This window comes from Solanum verrucosum, unplaced genomic scaffold (assembly GCF_900185275.1).
Source record: "Solanum verrucosum unplaced genomic scaffold, falcon-dt-bn FXZP01000153.1, whole genome shotgun sequence".
Taxonomy (NCBI): domain Eukaryota; kingdom Viridiplantae; phylum Streptophyta; class Magnoliopsida; order Solanales; family Solanaceae; genus Solanum; species Solanum verrucosum.
Window position 1 is genome coordinate 935,044 of NW_026020426.1, and position 18,323 is coordinate 953,366.

An 18,323-nucleotide genomic window follows, 5' to 3' on the forward strand; every position below is an offset into this window, starting at 1 on the left:
CTCACCCTAGCTATTTAAATTATTTATTTTATATTTTCTTTGTAAGCATTAGTTATTCATTCTTAAAAATAAATTTTCCATCTTATTTAGCATAAATATTTTTGTGTGTGCATTTCTATGATTGTGCCGTATGTTTTAAAAATTAAACTTTCATCTTATTTAACTCAAAAATTAAACTTTCATCTTATTTAGCTTAAAAATAAAATTTTCATCTTATTTTGCTTAAAAATAAGATTTTCATCTTATTTATGCTTAAAAATAATACTTTCATGTTATTTAGTTTAAAAATAAAACTTTCATCTTATTTAGCATAAAAATAAAACTTTCATTTTAAGTTTATTAAAGTAAAAGAAAATTTATTATTAAAGTTGTCAACATTTTAATTATAGATAAAATATAATTTTTAAGTGAGTAATAAATTATTTAATAAAAAAATATGTAATTTAGTAGTGAAGTGGACATTTTAAGAGAAATCAAAATATAAATAAATATAATAATTACGCAAATAAATTCAACTTATAATAGACAGAGACTGAACGTAACTAAATTTTGAATACTTAAAAAAGACTAAAGTTGGTAACTATATAGTTAAGGGACCAAACTTGATAACATTTGGGATAGTTTAAGGACTAAATCTGATAAATGTATAGTTAAAAGATTATTTTAGACCTACTACAATAGGTCATGGGCCGTTTATGCCATTTACTCTTCATATATAATTTCAAGTGACAACTGAAAAAAAAAGAATACAAGTGTTTCATAAGAAATAGACAGAGTTCATTTGTTAATTAGCGAGGGAAGAAATTAAAACCAATGAATTTAGTCAATTTTGTAAAGAAGAAAAAAATTTAATTCATCAATTTTTTAAAATTACATAATTATAAAATGAATCATTTGAAAAATAGAATCCAGGTTATAAGTATAAATAGACTCATCTGGTTGCGTAAGGGTACACGTACACCCAACAACTTTTAATTTTATTGTGCACTCTATACATCATAACTCATTTGGGGGAACTTATTAAAGTTCTGGAGTTTTATTGTGTCACTGCGAGTTTGAGCCCACCTAAGGGGCTGATTAATTTTGTTTTTTCCCCTTTAAAGTAGTGGTGCTTTCTGTATTTTCAATTCCTGTCATTGTGAGTTCAGCCTAGCTAAGGGGTGATATTTTTTATTTTTTTCCTTTAAAGCAGTAGTGCCCCCTCTATTTCCAATTCCTAGGTTCTCCTCTGGTTTTAAGTACCGTGAATGGGTACTATTCTACCACTAGATCTCTAAAATTTATTGGTTTAAAATTTTGTTAACACTTTCATCGATAAAGTCGATATAAAAATTAATTTCTCAAGTCTTGGTGCTAATTTTTGTGCATGTCTATTGATTTTGTTGTTGGTAAACTGTGTAGACTTTTGTTCTTTTCTTATTCTTTATTTATTTTTCTCTGTTATTCTTTTCTCATTTTTTTTTTCATATTATCCTTTAATAGACATACCATTTGGTAACAATTTTATTATTTCTCTCTTTATTCCTTTTCATTTTATCCTTTAATAGAGATACAATTTGGTAGTATTTTTTTCATTTATTTATATATATATATATATATATATATATACTCTAGGGTGTGAATAATAAACCTTAATGATATCACATCAATATATATATACTCGTATAGTATCATTGACTAAATCCACTATTCTGAAACCATCTTATCCTTTTTGCCAAAATAAACATATATCTAAATTCTCCACACACACACACAAAACCGTACACCACACCTGCTGACACCCAATTTTGACCGACCCTTTTACTCTACTATTTGTTATCCGTTGCTAAATTTGAAATAAATACTTTACTTAATTATTTAAACGTGTATAATACTTAATTTTGTTTATTTTATATAAATTTTTTTGAGTATGTGTGAAATGTTATTAATCAAGTAGCAATTCATTTCCTCTTCTACCAAATTATTTAAATAATAGCTTATTTTGTTCAATTTCTATGTCAATTCTGGCATTTTTATCCAATTTTATGTCAATTCTAGCCTATTTAATTTTCAGCCAATACATACATTCAATTTTAATCTCATTTATTCATTTGTGTCGATCAATGACCACGATTTTATTCCTATTTTATTCCTATTTCAATTCAATGACATTCACCCAAAAACCCTAACTTTTCATTCTTCACTCTCCTTTGAGAACAAACACCGCCCCCTCTTTCCTTTTTCTAGTCGCTGCACCACCCACACCCTCACCGGCGTCCCTATCTCTTCGTCTCCGACGAAATGTCACCGGTGGAACACTTCCAGAGCTACGTCGCTCCTCTCCTGCTCCTCCTTCCCTCTCAACCATACAACCACCAAATCACCTCTCCCTTCCCTTCTTCTCCTTCCAGTAACTTCTGCACCAAAAGACTGGCGATCATCGCCAGATCTAGACGTCCCTTGTCCTCTCATCTCTGCCTGATACCAGCGAAGCTAGCATAACCGCATAACTAACTATTACAGAGAAAGTTTCGTACCTAAGCACTAAAATGCTCTCCTTATCGGAGGATCATTTTTTTACTGTAAGAATCTGTCCATGGTATAATCATTTAGCTATTCATTATGTGTTCAATTAATTTAGATTCATGAATGGTCCTAATTTATTGACTTTCTGGACTACAAGGTGCGATTTTGGTGATCTGATATGAAATGGTGTTATAGCCTTGGCATTTGTTAAATTCAGTTTGATTTCTTGCATTTACCTTGATTCAATTTTGTTGATAAAGGAAAGATATTTCCCAGATTTAGCTCTAATTGATTCTTTGCATTTTACTGCTAAGTCTATATCTTACTATATAAGTAGCATTCTTCTCTTTCTATGGGATCATGAACAACAGCCCTCAAGCTTTCTTTCCCTCATAAAGAATAACTGATATAGAGATCACTGGAAAAATAGCCCTTGAGTTCTCTTTCTCTCTATAGAATAACTAATCACGGATCACCGATGAAAGATCCCAAGGCTCTCTTCCTCTTTTACAATATAACTAGAATGCCTCGATATTTCGAAAGGACCTTTCTTTCCTTTGGATATTTATAGAAAACATCATTATTTCTCTATTATTTTTTGTTTCCTTCTAGTTGCTAAGCATAAGATAACCTTGATCACTTTATACTTACATCCTCCTCGACATAAGCATTGTTCTAAATTCTTGAGATTCTTGTGATCTTGATCTGTTGAGGATCGGATACGGATTACGGACACGATTGACTAAGTTACTGGAACACCAAAGCGTGCTTCCTTATTATCATCTTGGTCTCATCACTGGTTAGTTTTCTTAATGATGCATTCAATACTTAATGCAGTAGTTTTGTATATCTGTAATTGTGAATGGTTCGAATACGCTAAGTATTGTATGGAAAACGTCCAGAAATGTTATCCTAAATTCATATATGTTAATACTTCTAAAGTTTCTTGCCCCAATCTTAGTTGTTTGAATTTATGTTAATCTTTTAACTGAAAATAAATGTCCTGATTCTTAAAATATGTTTGAGTTTACTTTTCTCCTGATTGTATGTTTCCTTTAGGATAACTCTTAAATTTATATTTGGTTGTGTATGTGAAATGTTTGTCTTTTAGTATCTGGCATATCCATGGTTATAGGATTAAATCTGTCATTATATCTTGGCCCCCTTAAAGTCATAAATCTCTTTTCCATGAAATGTTCAGTATTATTTTGTGAGTCCAAATATCTCAAAAGGAATGTATCATCATGTACTTAGCCTTCTTTTGGAGAATAGGTCTTGAAAGAGATAGTGTCCCTTCCATCCATATTAGAGAGGCATGAATGTACTTCGTCAAGGAATGTTGCATCTTTGCCAAAAGCTTAGTTGAAATAGGGTTAATCCAGTTAACACACACCTGTAATTTTAGTATATATGTCAAAATGATGTGATGAAGATAAATGTCAACTTAATCAATGTTTGGGTTTCTTGTTATGGATTGCATCCTCTCTGTGTCAATGCCACATGAAGTGCAATTTTGGTTCTTATTCTTGATTGACATAACTTTTTTGGTTGCTTCTTCTTAACATTATATTAAAGTATTTAATCATGTTGTGCTTAGTTTCGATGGCAATATTGGTGTTCACCGTTTTACAGTAAGTAATGCTTCATGGAATTTTATTAAGTATTTAGTGCACTTTATATCTATTATCGGTGACAGACCAGCCATTTGTTTTCCCCCCCTTTTCTCGCCTAAGTATTTCAATACCTAAGATAAAGTAAATTATAATAAGATGTGATGCAACAAATGTTTAGCGACAAGTTTGTGGGCTGATTATCAATGCACACAATAAATATGTGTACTTTTTATTACACATCTTTCACTTGCTTTTTTCTTCTGATCATATCCTGGATTAGGCGATCACCATTTCAAGCTAATTACATTGTTGTTTTCAAATTTGGTGAGTTTTTGTTACAACTTTTAGAGAGAACTGCAACATAGATCAAGTGATTGCATCTCTCTACGTGAACATTTTATAGAGATCTCCACAAGCATGCTCTCGTAATTGAGTGGTGCTTTGTATTAGTGGTACTAATCCTCTCTCTTGTATTCATTTTTTTCAGCATCTCAGTTACTATACTAATCCAACAGGGAGTATTCAATTTAGGTATACATTGAGAATTAATTCTTATAACCTAGAATGTTGGATATAAATTTGTGTTCTATTAGAAATAAAAATGAACCCCGGTAGGCCTTTCATGGTTTCTTTTTATGCAACTGAATCGATAAGGACATAACCCGTGAAATGCACTTAGTTTTTTGGATGGCATAACTGAATCAATAAGGATAGGCAACTAAAGAAAATAATTGATCATCAAACAATAAATAGTACATCTCTATCATCCGTGTATTAGAGGATTGACATCTTAATGGAATAAGGGAGGAGGGCTGGATATGGTTGTGTATGAGAAAAGATGTTATGAAACGATTTGTAAACTTGTTCGTATGAGCCTTATAAGACAAGGCATTACAACATATGAATGACAATTTGTGTTGCTTCGACTCTTAAAGGTCCCATGCTGTGACATCTTGCAATTCGAAATAACTATGAAGAAGCTTATAATTGGAAATAGTCTTCTTTTTTTTTTGGAAAAAATGCAAATCTGGAAATTTAGTCAAGTATGGAAAAAAAAGTGAGTTTTGGTCAACTTCAAACGGTCATAACTCCTAGCTCAGGATGAGTTAGGTGTATTTCCAGTTATGTTTGGAATGCTCTTGGAATGATCTTTCTAACGCCGCCGAGTTTTTGCGATTTCGAGTTCGTATGAGTGAGTTATACCCTTTGGAAGTTGGGTTGTTGGGACAAGGGAAGTTCAATCCGAATTTTAAGGGTAGTTTGGTCTTTTCCCTAACCATTTCTTTTGGTTATATTAAGGGTCTAAGATGATTTTATATTAGTTTTCCCTTTTAAAAAGTGAGAGTTAGGGTTTTGAGAGAAAAGGAGAGAAGAGGAGAAAAGAGAAGAAGAAGCAAGGTTCGTCAAGATCGTCGTGGATTTCGTCGGGGGTAATCCCTACTAAGGCATGTGAGATCACATAGTGTGGGGTTGGTTTAGTCCCCCACACGCCAAACTTGTTTTAATTCCGAGAAAGAGAAAAAGATTGGTTGTATTTTGGTTAATTCCTGTGGTTGTGTTGAAGTTTCTTATTGATTTGGTACATGTTTCCGGGTGTAATTCCGAGTTAAATCTATTGTATGTTAAGGGTTTTAATAATTCTAAGTGTTTGCGGAAAAACCTTTGAAGTTAAGAGGGTTTAGAGTTGGAGAAATTAAGGAGAAAAGTCAGAATTTTCTTGGGAAAGGGGTAGGGCGTCGCGACAGCCAGCGCGCCCCAGCAGGGGTTCTAAAGTTCACCCCTTGGGGCGACGCGCCAGCCAGTGCGCCCCATCAGGTCTTCTGAAGTTTGAGGGTTGGCGCCCCGCGCCTCTCAGAGCGCCAGGGACGCCAGTTCTCCCCATTTCTTCCCCACCTTTTTGTACGTGTTCCTTAGTAATGCATCTATGTTTTCTAGTTGATTTCAACACTTTAAGGTACATCTAAACATCACGAACTCATCCATAAACATAAGATCATGAACCTTGAATCCATAATCCAATTCGAGGAAAGTTAGGATCAAAGTCAAGTGAAGTTACAGTCAAGTCTAGAAGTTAAGAAGTAAGTCAAAGCAAAGTATAGAGTTGAGTTCATTTCTCAAAAGTTATTAGGGAACTAAGTATTCCCAAAGAAGTTTATAAATGTTTTCACATTTGAGTAAGAAAGGAACGATGTTTTCCAAGAAAGCCGGTGGGCTAGACTTTGAGCAATTATCTCAACTAAAGAAGGAGGTGTTTAAAACACATATGAGCTAAAGTATATTTTGGGAGTAGTATTGGGCACCGAATTGGGGACGCGAGTTCATATTAACTCAACTCTCCATAAGAACCATGTAGCCAACATAGGATTTTACGGGTCATACTTTTAAGATGATCACATAAGTTCAGCTAGTGGATCCACTAAGTTAAGTAAGGTCCTATATCAAGGCAAGGTATAGGATGGTCCTTGGGAAACGTGATGTAAAACGTTATATCATCACTAGGGTTAATAGTGGTGGTTGTCGGTTAAAGAACCTCCCACAAAAGTTATATTACTTTTATATTTAAGTAAAGTTGAGTTTGTTATTGCCTTATCTTTAACGAACTAAATTGTTTACATTGTTTTACAAGCTTTATATATTGCATCTGTCGTATTGCTTTATATTGAGTTACATTATTCATGAGTTGAACAGAGCCTAGGTAAGTGTTCCTTTGTACTCCTTTCAAGCTTAAGTTGTTGTTTAGCTTTCCAACTCGGATACTCGTACATTCAATGTACTGATGTCAGTTGATGTCAGTTGGTCTGTATTTTATTATGATGCAGATGCAAGTAATCAGAATCAGCATCCAGCACGCCGTTGATCCAGCTGAGCACTCCAGAGTCAGTGGTGAGCCTCTTTGAGTTCCGGAGGACTCTGTTATTTTGTTTTCCTTTTTTTGCTTCATTAGGATGTTGTGGGGTCTGTCCCAACATCCATCTCAGTGTTATAGAGACTTCATAGACAGTCAGACAGTTAGTATTGAGTCTCTCATCTATGTATTTACATATTTTTTATTTTTGAGACACGAGTTGCCTTTTCGGCCAGGTTTTATCATTTAAGTTGTTTTATGATCTCTTATTGCATTGAGTTGTTCCGCTGAGTTAAGTAGCTAGGCAAAGGGTTCGCTTGGGGCCAGCAATGGTCTTTGAGTGCCAGTCCCGCCCAGGGTGTAGGCTCGGGGTGTGACACATGCTTTTCTAGAAGTGCACTTTGCTGAAGTCTTTAGAGTTATTTGTGGTTCTTCTTATAATGAGTTTAAAATGAAGCGAGTGAGCTTTTATGTTTTAAAAAATGAAAATTGACTTATCGATAGTTGTAAGGAGATTTAGATGGAGGATGCTCATGGGCAGATATATGAGATGGTGAATGCATATTAATACTATCACACTGTTAGGTGCATTATAAGATGTTCGTATCTTTGTCCCAACACCTGATGTTTGTTTTTCTCAAGCAATCATATATCTTCCTTTTGTTATTTTCCTTCTGGAAAAATTGGCACACTTATGTATTCAATGAAATGTTAAGTTTTGTATTTCGTAAAGTATCAAAATAATCAATTTAATATTTTTTCTCAGGCTAACATGATCAAGAAGACTGGAATTACCGTAGTTGGCACAAATAAAAAGAATTGGGTATGTTTCAAAAAACTACAAGATCTTTCTTTTCTTTCAAAAGGAGGAAAATGTCACGCCCCGAGCCTACACCCTGGACGTGGCCGGCACTCGAAGATCATTGTTGGTCCCCAAGCGAACCCTTGGCCTGGCTTTCTTAACTCAGCGGAATAACTCAATGCAATGCAAGGTTATAAAACAACCCAACTGATAAAATCTGGCCAAAATGACAACTCGAGTCCCAAAATAGAATATTTACAAATATACATAGATGAGAGACTCCAAACTAACTGACTGACTGTCTATGAAGCCTCTAAAATACTGAGATGGATGTTGGGACAGACCCCACAACATCCTAATAAAACAAAACTAAGAGAACAAAATAACCGAGTCCTCCGAAATGCAAAAAGGCTCACCACTGACTCTAAAGTACTCAACTGGATCAACGGCGAACCGGATGCTGGCCCTAGGTACCTGTGTCTGCATCATAATAAGATGTAGGCCAACTAGCATCAGTACATTGAATGTACGAGTATACGAGCTGGAAAGCTAAACCACAACTTAAGCTTGGAAGGAGTACAAAGGAACTCTTACCTTGGCTCTGTTCAACTCATGAATAACCGAACTCAATATAAAGCAATAAGACACATGCAATATATAATGTTTGTAAAATAGTGTAAACAACTTACTTCGTTAAGGATAAAACAATAACAAACACAACTTTACTTATATAAAAGTAATATAACTTTAGTGGGAGATGATACAACGTTTTACCTCACGTTGCCCAAGAACCATCCTATACCTTATCGTCATATAGCAAGCTAACTTTACTAAGTGGATCCACTAGCTTAACTTTACGTGATCATATAAAAAATATGACCCGTTAAATCCCATGTTGGCTACATGTTTCTTATGGAGATTTTAGTTTATATGAACTCGTGTCCCCAATTCAATGCTCAAGACTACTCCAAAAAGTACTTTAGCTCTTAAGTGTTTTCAACACATCTTTCTTTAGTTGAGATAATTACTCAAAACTTAGCCCAAAGGCTCACTTGGTAACGATGTTCCTTTTTCTTGAAAACTAGCCCAGAGGCTCATTTGGAATCATAGTTCCTTTCTTACTCAAATGTAAAAATGTTTAGAAACTTCTTTGGGAATACATAGTTCCCTAATAACTTTTGAGAAATGAACTCAACTCTATACTCTTTACTCAACTTGAAACTTTTGACTCTTTACTCTTTACTTTACTTGAAACTTGAGCCTTAAAATAAAGTTAAGACATTCAATAAAGACTCTTGAACAACTTTAAAGACTTGCTTTGACTCACTTCTTTAACTTCTAGACTTAACTCTTAACTTCACTTGACTCGGAAACTAACTCTCCTTGAATTAGAATTATGGATTCAAGGTGTTTGATCACATGTTATGGATGAGTTCCTGACGTTTAGACGTACCTTGGAGTGTTGAAAACAACTATAAAACATAGGTACAATACCAAGGAACATGCATGAGAAAGTGTGAAAAGAATGGGGAAACTTGGCGTCCTTGGCGCTCTGCAGGGCGCAGAGCGCCAGTCTCGAAGCTCAGAAGGGGCCTGCTGGAGCTCTACTTGGCGCGCCGCCCCAAGGGCTGGGATTCAGAGCCCCTTTTGGGGCGCGCTGGCTGGCGCGACGCCCCAGCCCTTTTCCCCGAAAACTCGATTTTTCTCCTTCGTTTTTCCAACTCTAAACCTTCTGAACCTCAAAGGTTCCAGCCCCAAACACCTAAAATCATTAAAACCCTTAACATACAATAGATTCTACTCAAAACATCACCGGAAACATCCACCAAACCAACAAGAACTTCAACACAACACAACTACAAAGGCTAGGGAAAAGACCAAAATACCCTTACAAATTTCCGGACGGACTTCCCTGTCAACTACCCAACTTCCAAAGGGTATAACTCCCTCATACAAACTCGAAATCGAGCAAACTCGGTGGCGTTGGAAAGACCAATCCACAAACTTTGCAAACATAACTGGAACTACAGCTAACTCATCCTGAGCTAGGAGTTATAACTGTTCAAAGTTAGCAAAAAACTCACTTTTCCCATACTTAACCAAATTTTTTTCTAGATTTTTTTTAATTCCTTCCAAAAATGACTATTTCCAATTCTAAGCCTATTCATAGTTATTTCAAATTGCCGGATGTCACAATATCTCCCCCTTGGGAATATTCGTCCTCGAATGAGATTACTCTTACAAGACTAAGGGTGTAACATCAATTTAGACACCCAACAAGCAATTATGCAAACAACAACAACAACAACATGCTCACTACAATTTAAAGAGCACTAAGAAGAAAATTAGTACCTTGATCTGCATTTCCTCCGGATTCAAAGAGGTACGGGTACCTCTTCTTCATGCCCTCTTCGGCTTCCCAAGTAGCTTCCTCAACAAATTGGTTCCTCCAAAGGACCTTGACTGATGCTACATCTTTCGTTCTCAGCCTACAAACTTAGTGATCTAAAATCTGAACAGGAAGCTCCCCATAAGATAAGCTATCCTTGATCCTATCACTTTCAGTTGGTAGGATCAATAAAGGATCACCTATACACTTCTTCAACATAGAGATATGAAATACCGGATGGACCGCTGCTAGTTCCTGTGGTAACTCCAACTCACAAGCAACATTGTCATTCCTCTTGGCTATGCGGTAAGGTCCTATATACCGGGGACTAAGTTTTCACTTCTTACCAAACCTCATAACCCCCTTCATGGGTGAAACTTTCAAGTATACCCAATCATCTACTTCAAACTCTAACGCCCTTCTCCTAACATCAGTGTAGGATTTATGGCGACTATTTGCCGTCTTTAACCTCTCTTGAATCACTTTCACTTTCTCCATAGCTTGGTGAACTAAATCTGGTCCTATCAATCCTGCCTCACCAACTTCAAACCATCCAATAGGAGAACTACATCTTCTCCCATAAAGAGCTTCATATGGAGCCATCTGGATGCTGGAGTGACAACTGTTGTTGTAGGCAAACTCAATGAGAGGTAGGGGATCATCCCAATTACCTTTGAAATCGATCACACAAGCCCTCAACATATTCTCTAAAGTCTGAATAGTGTGTTCTGCTTGCCCATCAGTCTTAGGATGAAAGGCAGTACTCAAGTTCACCTTGGAACCCAAGCCTTTCTGAAAAGTTTTCCAGAACTGTGCACCTCTATCTGAAATAATGGAGACTGGGACTCCATGAAGTCTCACCACCTCTTGAATATACAACTTGGCATAATCTTCTGTTGAATTGGTAGTCATTACCGGTAGAAAATGAGTTGACTTTGTCATTCTGTTGATAATCACCCAAATAGAATCATGCTGTCTGCGAGACCTAGGCAACCCTGTGATGAAATCCATATTGATCATCTCCCACTTCCATTCCGGAAGTTCTATCCTTTGAGCTAAACCATCGGGCCTTTGGTGTTCGACTTTCAGTTGTTGGCAATTTAGACACTTAGCAACAAACTCTGCAATGCCCTTCTTCATGCCATTCCACCAATAAACTTCTCTCAAGTCACGCTACATCTTTGTGGAACCCAGATGAATGGAATATCTAGAACTATGAGCTTCCTCCATAATCCTCTTTTGGAGTCCATCTACCATAGGTACATACAATCTACCTTGATACCTCAAAACACCATCTCCCCCTTGTTCAAAAGCTAATACTCTTTGATTTTGAACATTTGCCTTTAACTCAAGCAAAATGGGATCTTGATCTTGTTTCTCTTTCATTTCTGACACTAGTGATGACTCGGCCCCATTCGCCACCGCTATTTCTCCTTCTGCGGAATCTATAAATCTGATTCCCAGGCATGCCAGTTTGTGCACATCTTTTTCTAACTCTCTCTTTCCTTCTCCAATATAGGCGGTGCTACCCATAGACAACATGCTTAAAGAATCAGCAACAACATTAGCCTTACCTGGGTGATAAAGAATACTCAGGTCATAATCCTTGAGTAATTCTAACCACCTCCTATGTATGAGAGTAAGCTCTTTCTGAGTAAGCACATATTGAAGGCTCTTGTGATTAGTGAATATATCAACATGCACACCATACAAGTAATGACACCATATCTTCAAAGAGAATACTACAACAGTCAACTCTAAGTCATGGGTTGGGTAGTTCTTTTCATGAACTTTCAACTGCCTGGAGGCATAAGCTATAACCTTGCCATTCTGCATTAAGACACAACCCAAACCAACTCTAGATGCATCACAATACACCACAAAACCTTGAGTACCTTCTGGTAACATCAAAACTGGAGCAGAAATCAACCTCTTTTTCAATTCCTGAAAGCTTTTCTCACAAGCTTCAGACCATTGAAATTTCACTGTCTTATGAGTCAACTTTGTCAAAGGAGATGCAATAGAAGAGAACCCCTCAACAAACCTTGTATAATAGCCAGCTAAACCCAAGAAACTCTTAATTTTAGTTGGAGATGTGGGTCTAGGCCAATTCTGCACTGCCTCAATTTTCTGAGTATCAACTTTAATTCCATCACAAGATACAATGTGGCCTAGGAATGCCACCGACTCAAGCCAAAACTCACACTTAGAGAACTTGGCATACAACTCCTTATCTTTCAAAGTCTGAAAAACTATTTTGAGATGACTAGCATGATCTTCTTCATTCCTTGAATAGATAAGTATGTCATTAATGAAGACGATAACAAACATATCTAAATAAGGTTTGAAGATTCTATTCATCAAGTCCATGAAAGCTGTCGGTGCATTGGTCAAACCAAAAGACATGACCAAAACTCGTAATGACCATATCTAATCCTGAATAATGTCTTTGGAATATCACATTCCCTTACTCTTAACTGGTGATAGCCTGATCTGAGGTCAATCTTCGAAAAATAAGTGGCACCTTGAAGCTGATCGAAAAGATCATCAATCCTCGGAATAGGGTACTTATTCTTTATGGTAACCTTATTCAACTGGCGGTAATCTATACACATCCTAAGGGAACCATCTTTCTTTCTCACAAACAAGACCGGAGCGCCCCAAGGTGAGACACTTGGTCGAATGAAACCCTTATCTAGGAGATCTTTCAATTGCTCTTTCAACTCTTTCAACTCTGCTAGTGCCATTCTATAAGGTGGAATAGAGTTAGGACAAGTATCTGTAATGAGATCTATACCAAAATCTATTTCTCTCTCAGGAGGAATTCCGGGTGGATCATCAAGAAAAACTTCTGGAAACTCCCTTACTATAGGAACTGACTGAAAATGAGGTATCTCAACACTAGAGTCATTAACTCGGACTAAGTGATAGATACAACCCTTTGAAACTCACTTTCTCTCCTTAAGGTACGAAATAAAACGAGTCTTAGGCACTGCTGAACTGCTACTCCACTCTATGACTGGCTCACTTAGAAACTGAAACTTGACTACTCGAGTTCTACAATCTATCTATGCATAACAAGCATTAAGTCAATCCATACCTAGAATGACATTGAAATCTACCATGTCTAACTCAACCAAATCAGCCATGGTGCTCTTGTGATTGATAGAAACAGGACAATCACGATAAACTTTTTCTGCTAAAATAGACTCCCCAACAGGTGTAGAAACACAAAAGGGTTCACAAAGTCTATCAGGAAGAATATCAAAATTATTTGCAATGTAAGGAGTTACAAAAGATAAACTTGCTCCTGGGTCTAGCAAAGCATACACATCAAAAGCAAAGACTTTGATCATACCAGTGACAACATTTGGAGAGTTCTCTTGCTCATGGCGACTGGTGATTGCATAGAGGCGGTTTGCTCCTCCACCGGTACTAGAAGTAGCTCATCTAGGTGTCGTCCTATCTGAGGGAGCAACTGATGAAGATTGAGCCCTATTGCCCAGATTTCCACTACTAGCTTGTTCTTTGGGCACTCCTTCATGAAGTGACCCTCTTGTCCACACTTAAAGCAACCCGTCCGGCCTTGACGACACTTCCCTGGATCAACTCTACCACACCTAGCACATGGAAGAACCCGGTTACTTCCTTGTACCATACTATTCTGAGACTGTGCAGGTCCAGCTCTAAAGTTCTGTGAATTCTGTCCAGTGTACTCACTTTTATTTTTGGATGCAGGTGCACTAACAGATGATGGAGCAGGTCCCATTTGCCTTTGTTGAAAGGACGGACAGTTCGCATTACCTTTCTGCTGCCCGGACTCATTACCGGTCTTAACTCTCTTATTTCTGAACTCTTCTCTGTCCCTCAGCTTTTCTTCCTCAAATTGCTGCACATAGACCATCAACCTTGATATGTCCATGTCCCCGATAAGCATTGCAGCCCTACCTTCCTTACTCGACAACCGAGACAGTCCAGCTACGAACAAACTATTCTACTCCTCATGTCCGCAACCATCTCCGGAGCATAGCGGGATAAATGTGTGAACTTCAAACTGTACTCATGAACACTCAAGGACTCCCGCTTAAGTGTGAGGAACTCACGTACCTTGGCCTCTTTCAATTCTCGGGGAAAGAAACGCCCCAAGAAAGCTTCCTCAAAACAAGCCCAACTCGCAGGTGGTGCATTCTCAACTCTACCCCCTTTCCACTGGTCGAACCAAGTTCTAGCAACATCCTTCAATTGATACACAGCTAGTTCAACCCGCTTAGTATCTGTTATATGCATTACATCAAAAATCTTCTTCAACTCCTCAATGAAGTTCTCTGGATCCTCAGTAGTGCTCGAACCCAAGAAATTCGGAGGATTTATCCCCAAGAACTCACGAATCCTTGAAGTGTCAGCTCTTTCCTGTCGAGCTCCCCTTTACTGACCAATCTAATTAGTTATACCAATCTAATTAGTTATATCTTGACTCATAATTCTAATTGCCTCTCTGAACTCGGCATTAGAAACTTCCCCTTGTGGTTTCACTCCCGGTGCATTAGGAAACTCTTGATCATCAACATAACGTCTAGGAAGACGCCCTCTGCCAACTCTTCGTGGAGGCATGACTATCTGAAACACGTGCAAGCATGAACTAGAAAGAAACTTTTTAGAGATCAACTCTAACGTACGAGATGAGTGTGAAAGAAATGAGAATTCCTCCTAAATGTTGTAGCCTCCCAATTATAGATTTGGTGCTCTTCACACGGATAATTAGGACTCTACAGACACGACTTCATAGACTCCCTAGGACTCTTGAACTCTAAGCTCTGATACTAAGTTTGTCACGCCCCGAGCCTACACCCTGGACGTGGCTGGCACTCGAAGACCATTGTTGGCCCCCAAGCGAACCCATGGTCTAGCTTTCTTAACTCAGCAAAATAACTCAATGCAAGGCAAGGTTATAAAACAACCCAACTGATAAAATCTGGCCAAAAAGGCAACTCGAGTCCCAAAATAGAATATTTACATATATACATAGATGAGAGACTCCAAACTAACTGACTGACTGTCTATGAAGCCTCTAAAATACTGAGATGGATGTTGGGACAAACCCCACAACATCCTAATAAAACAAAACTAAGATAACAAAATAACTGAGTCCTCCGGAATGCAAAGAGGCTCACCACTGACTCTGAAGTACTCAATTGGATCAACGGCGAACCGGATGCTGGCCCTGGGTAATTGTGTCTGCATCATAATAAAATGCAGGACAACTGGCATCAGTACATTGAATGTACGAATATGCGAGCTGGAAAGCTAAACCACAACTTAAGCTTGGAAGGAGTACAAAAGAACTCTTACCTTGGCTCTGTTCAACTCATGAATAAGTGAACTCAATATAAAACAATAAGATACATGCAATATATAAAGCTTGTAAAATAGTGTAAACAACTTACTTCGTTAAGGATAAAATGATAACAAACTCAGCTTTACTTATATAATAGTAATACAACTTTAGTGGAGATTCTTTAACTGACAACCACCACTATGAAACCTAGTGATGATACACCGTTTTACCTCACGTTGCCCAAGGACCATCCTATACCTTGCCGTGATATAGGAAGCTAATTTTACTAAGTGGATCCACTAGCTTAACTTTACGTGATCATCTAAAAAGTATGACCCGTTAAATCCCATATTGGCTACATGGTTCTTATGGAGAGTTAAGTTGATATGAACTCGTGTCCCCAATTCGGTGCTCAAGACTACTACCAAAAATACTTTCGCTCTTAAGTGTTTTAAACACATCTTTCTTTAGTTGAGATAATTACTCAAAACATAGCCCAAAGGCTCACTTGGAAACGATGTTCTTTTTTCTTGAAAACTAGCCCAAAGGCTCTTTTGGAATCATAGTTCCTTTCTTACTCAAATGTAAAAACATTTAGAAACTTCTTTGGGAATACATAGTTCCCTAAAACTTTTGAGAAATGAACTCAACTCTATACTCTTTACTCAACTTGAAACTCTTGACTCTTTACTTGACTTGAAACTTGAGCCTTAAAATGAAGTTAAAACATTCAATAAAGACTCTTGAACAACTTTAAAGACTTGCTTTGACTCACTTCTTTAACTTCTAGACTTAACTCTTAACTTCACTTGACTTGGAAACTAACTCTCCTTGAATTGGAATTATGGATTCAAGGTATTTGATCACATGTTATGGACGAGTTCCTGACGTTTAGACGTACCTTGGAGTATTGAAAACAACTATAAAACATAGGTACAACACCAAGGAACATGCATGTGAAAGTGTGAAAAGAATGGGGAAACTTGGCCAAGGCGCGGAGCGCCAGCCCTCGAAGCTCAGAAGGGGCCTGCTGGCGCTCTGCTTGGCGCGCCGCCCCAAGGGCTGGGCTTCAGAACCCCTTTTGGGGCGCGCAGGCTGGCGCGACGCCCTAGCCCTTTTCCCCGAAAACCCGACTTTTCTCCTTTTTTCCAATTCTAAGCCTTCTAAACCTCAAAGGTTCCAGCCCCAAACACCTAGAATGAATAAAACACTCAACATACAATAGATTCTACTCAAAAAATCACCGGAAACATCCACCAAACCAACAAGAACTTCAACACAACACAACTACAACTTCAATAAACATCACTACAAGATTTCAACAACCACAACTAAATCTTTTCTCGAAATTAAACGAGTTTGGCATGTGGGGAAAAGAACCAACCCAATACTATGAGCTCGCATACCTAATAGGGATCACCCCCGATGATATCCACAACTATCTTTGACGAAACCTTGCTTGATCTTCTCTTTCTCCTCTTCTTCTCCTCTTCACTCACAAACCCTCACTCTCACTCTTTAAAATGAGAAAAACTGATCAAAATCAGTCTAACACACTAATATATATCCAAAAGAAAAGGCTAGGGAAAAGACCAAAATACCCTTACAAATTTCCGGACGGACTTCCCTGTCAACTGCCCAACTTCCAAAGGGCATAACTCCCTCATACGAACTCGGAATCGAGCAAAATTGGTGGCATTGGAAAGACAAATCCACGAACTTTGCAAACATAGCTGGAAATACACCTAACTGATCCTGAGCTAGGAGTTATAACTGTTCAAAGTTGGCCAAAAACTCACTTTTTCCCATACTTAAACCAAATTTGTTTCTAGATTTTTTTTAATTCCTTCCAAAAATGACTATTTCCAATTCTAAGCCTCTTCATAGTTATTTCAAATTGCCGGATGTTACAGAAAATTTCATGCATATAATTACTGCTTTTGCATCAATTCCTTAATATGTTTGTTTTTAGAAAAATTCAATTAGTCGTTTTTGATATCCCAATTTGTTCTAGTTAATGGGGATCTAATATCTATTATTATATATTTATAACTTCTTTTATGTGCATTTCTTGTGCAAAAGTTTTAAGGGAATTGAGGTCAAGTATCGACTTCAACATGCTCGACTTTTGGATTGATGATTTCATAAAGATTTATTACAAATTTACTAGAGATTTTAATTTCATTTAAATTAGGAGTTAATTAGCTGGTTTTATGTTGAGATTTTTGCATTTAGTTAGATCTCAATTTTACTTGAGATAGAAAAGATAATTTGCTTTTACATTGTTTACTTTTACAGAAAACTTATTATATTTGCTATTTTGTTCTTTTGTTTATAATATTAGAAAATATTTGTTTGATATAATATTTCTTGCTTATCATGAACGAGATAGTTTTGAATGCACGGATTGTTGGTATGGTATTTGTGTCTTACGTATATAGATTTTTCTGGGATGTTTAAGAAACATGGTAGCGACATTAGAATATTAATATGACACTTAGCAAAATATAAAATAATGTCACTAATTTTTATGACATTCAATAATAGCATTTGTTGACATTAACTAAAGTGTTAGAAATCTCAATGTGACATTTTATAAATGTCACAAGTAAGTGTCTTGAAATTTGTTTTACCAAAATTTAATCTAAATGTTAGGAAGTTTAAGTGACATTTCATAAATGTCGAAAAAATAAATGTCATTTATCTCATATCAACAGTTACTTAAATGTCAAAAATAAATGTCAATATTTCATATCGGCAATTACGTAAATGTCAAAAATAAATGTCATATATCTCATACAAATATTTACCTTATTATCAAAAAGAAATGACAT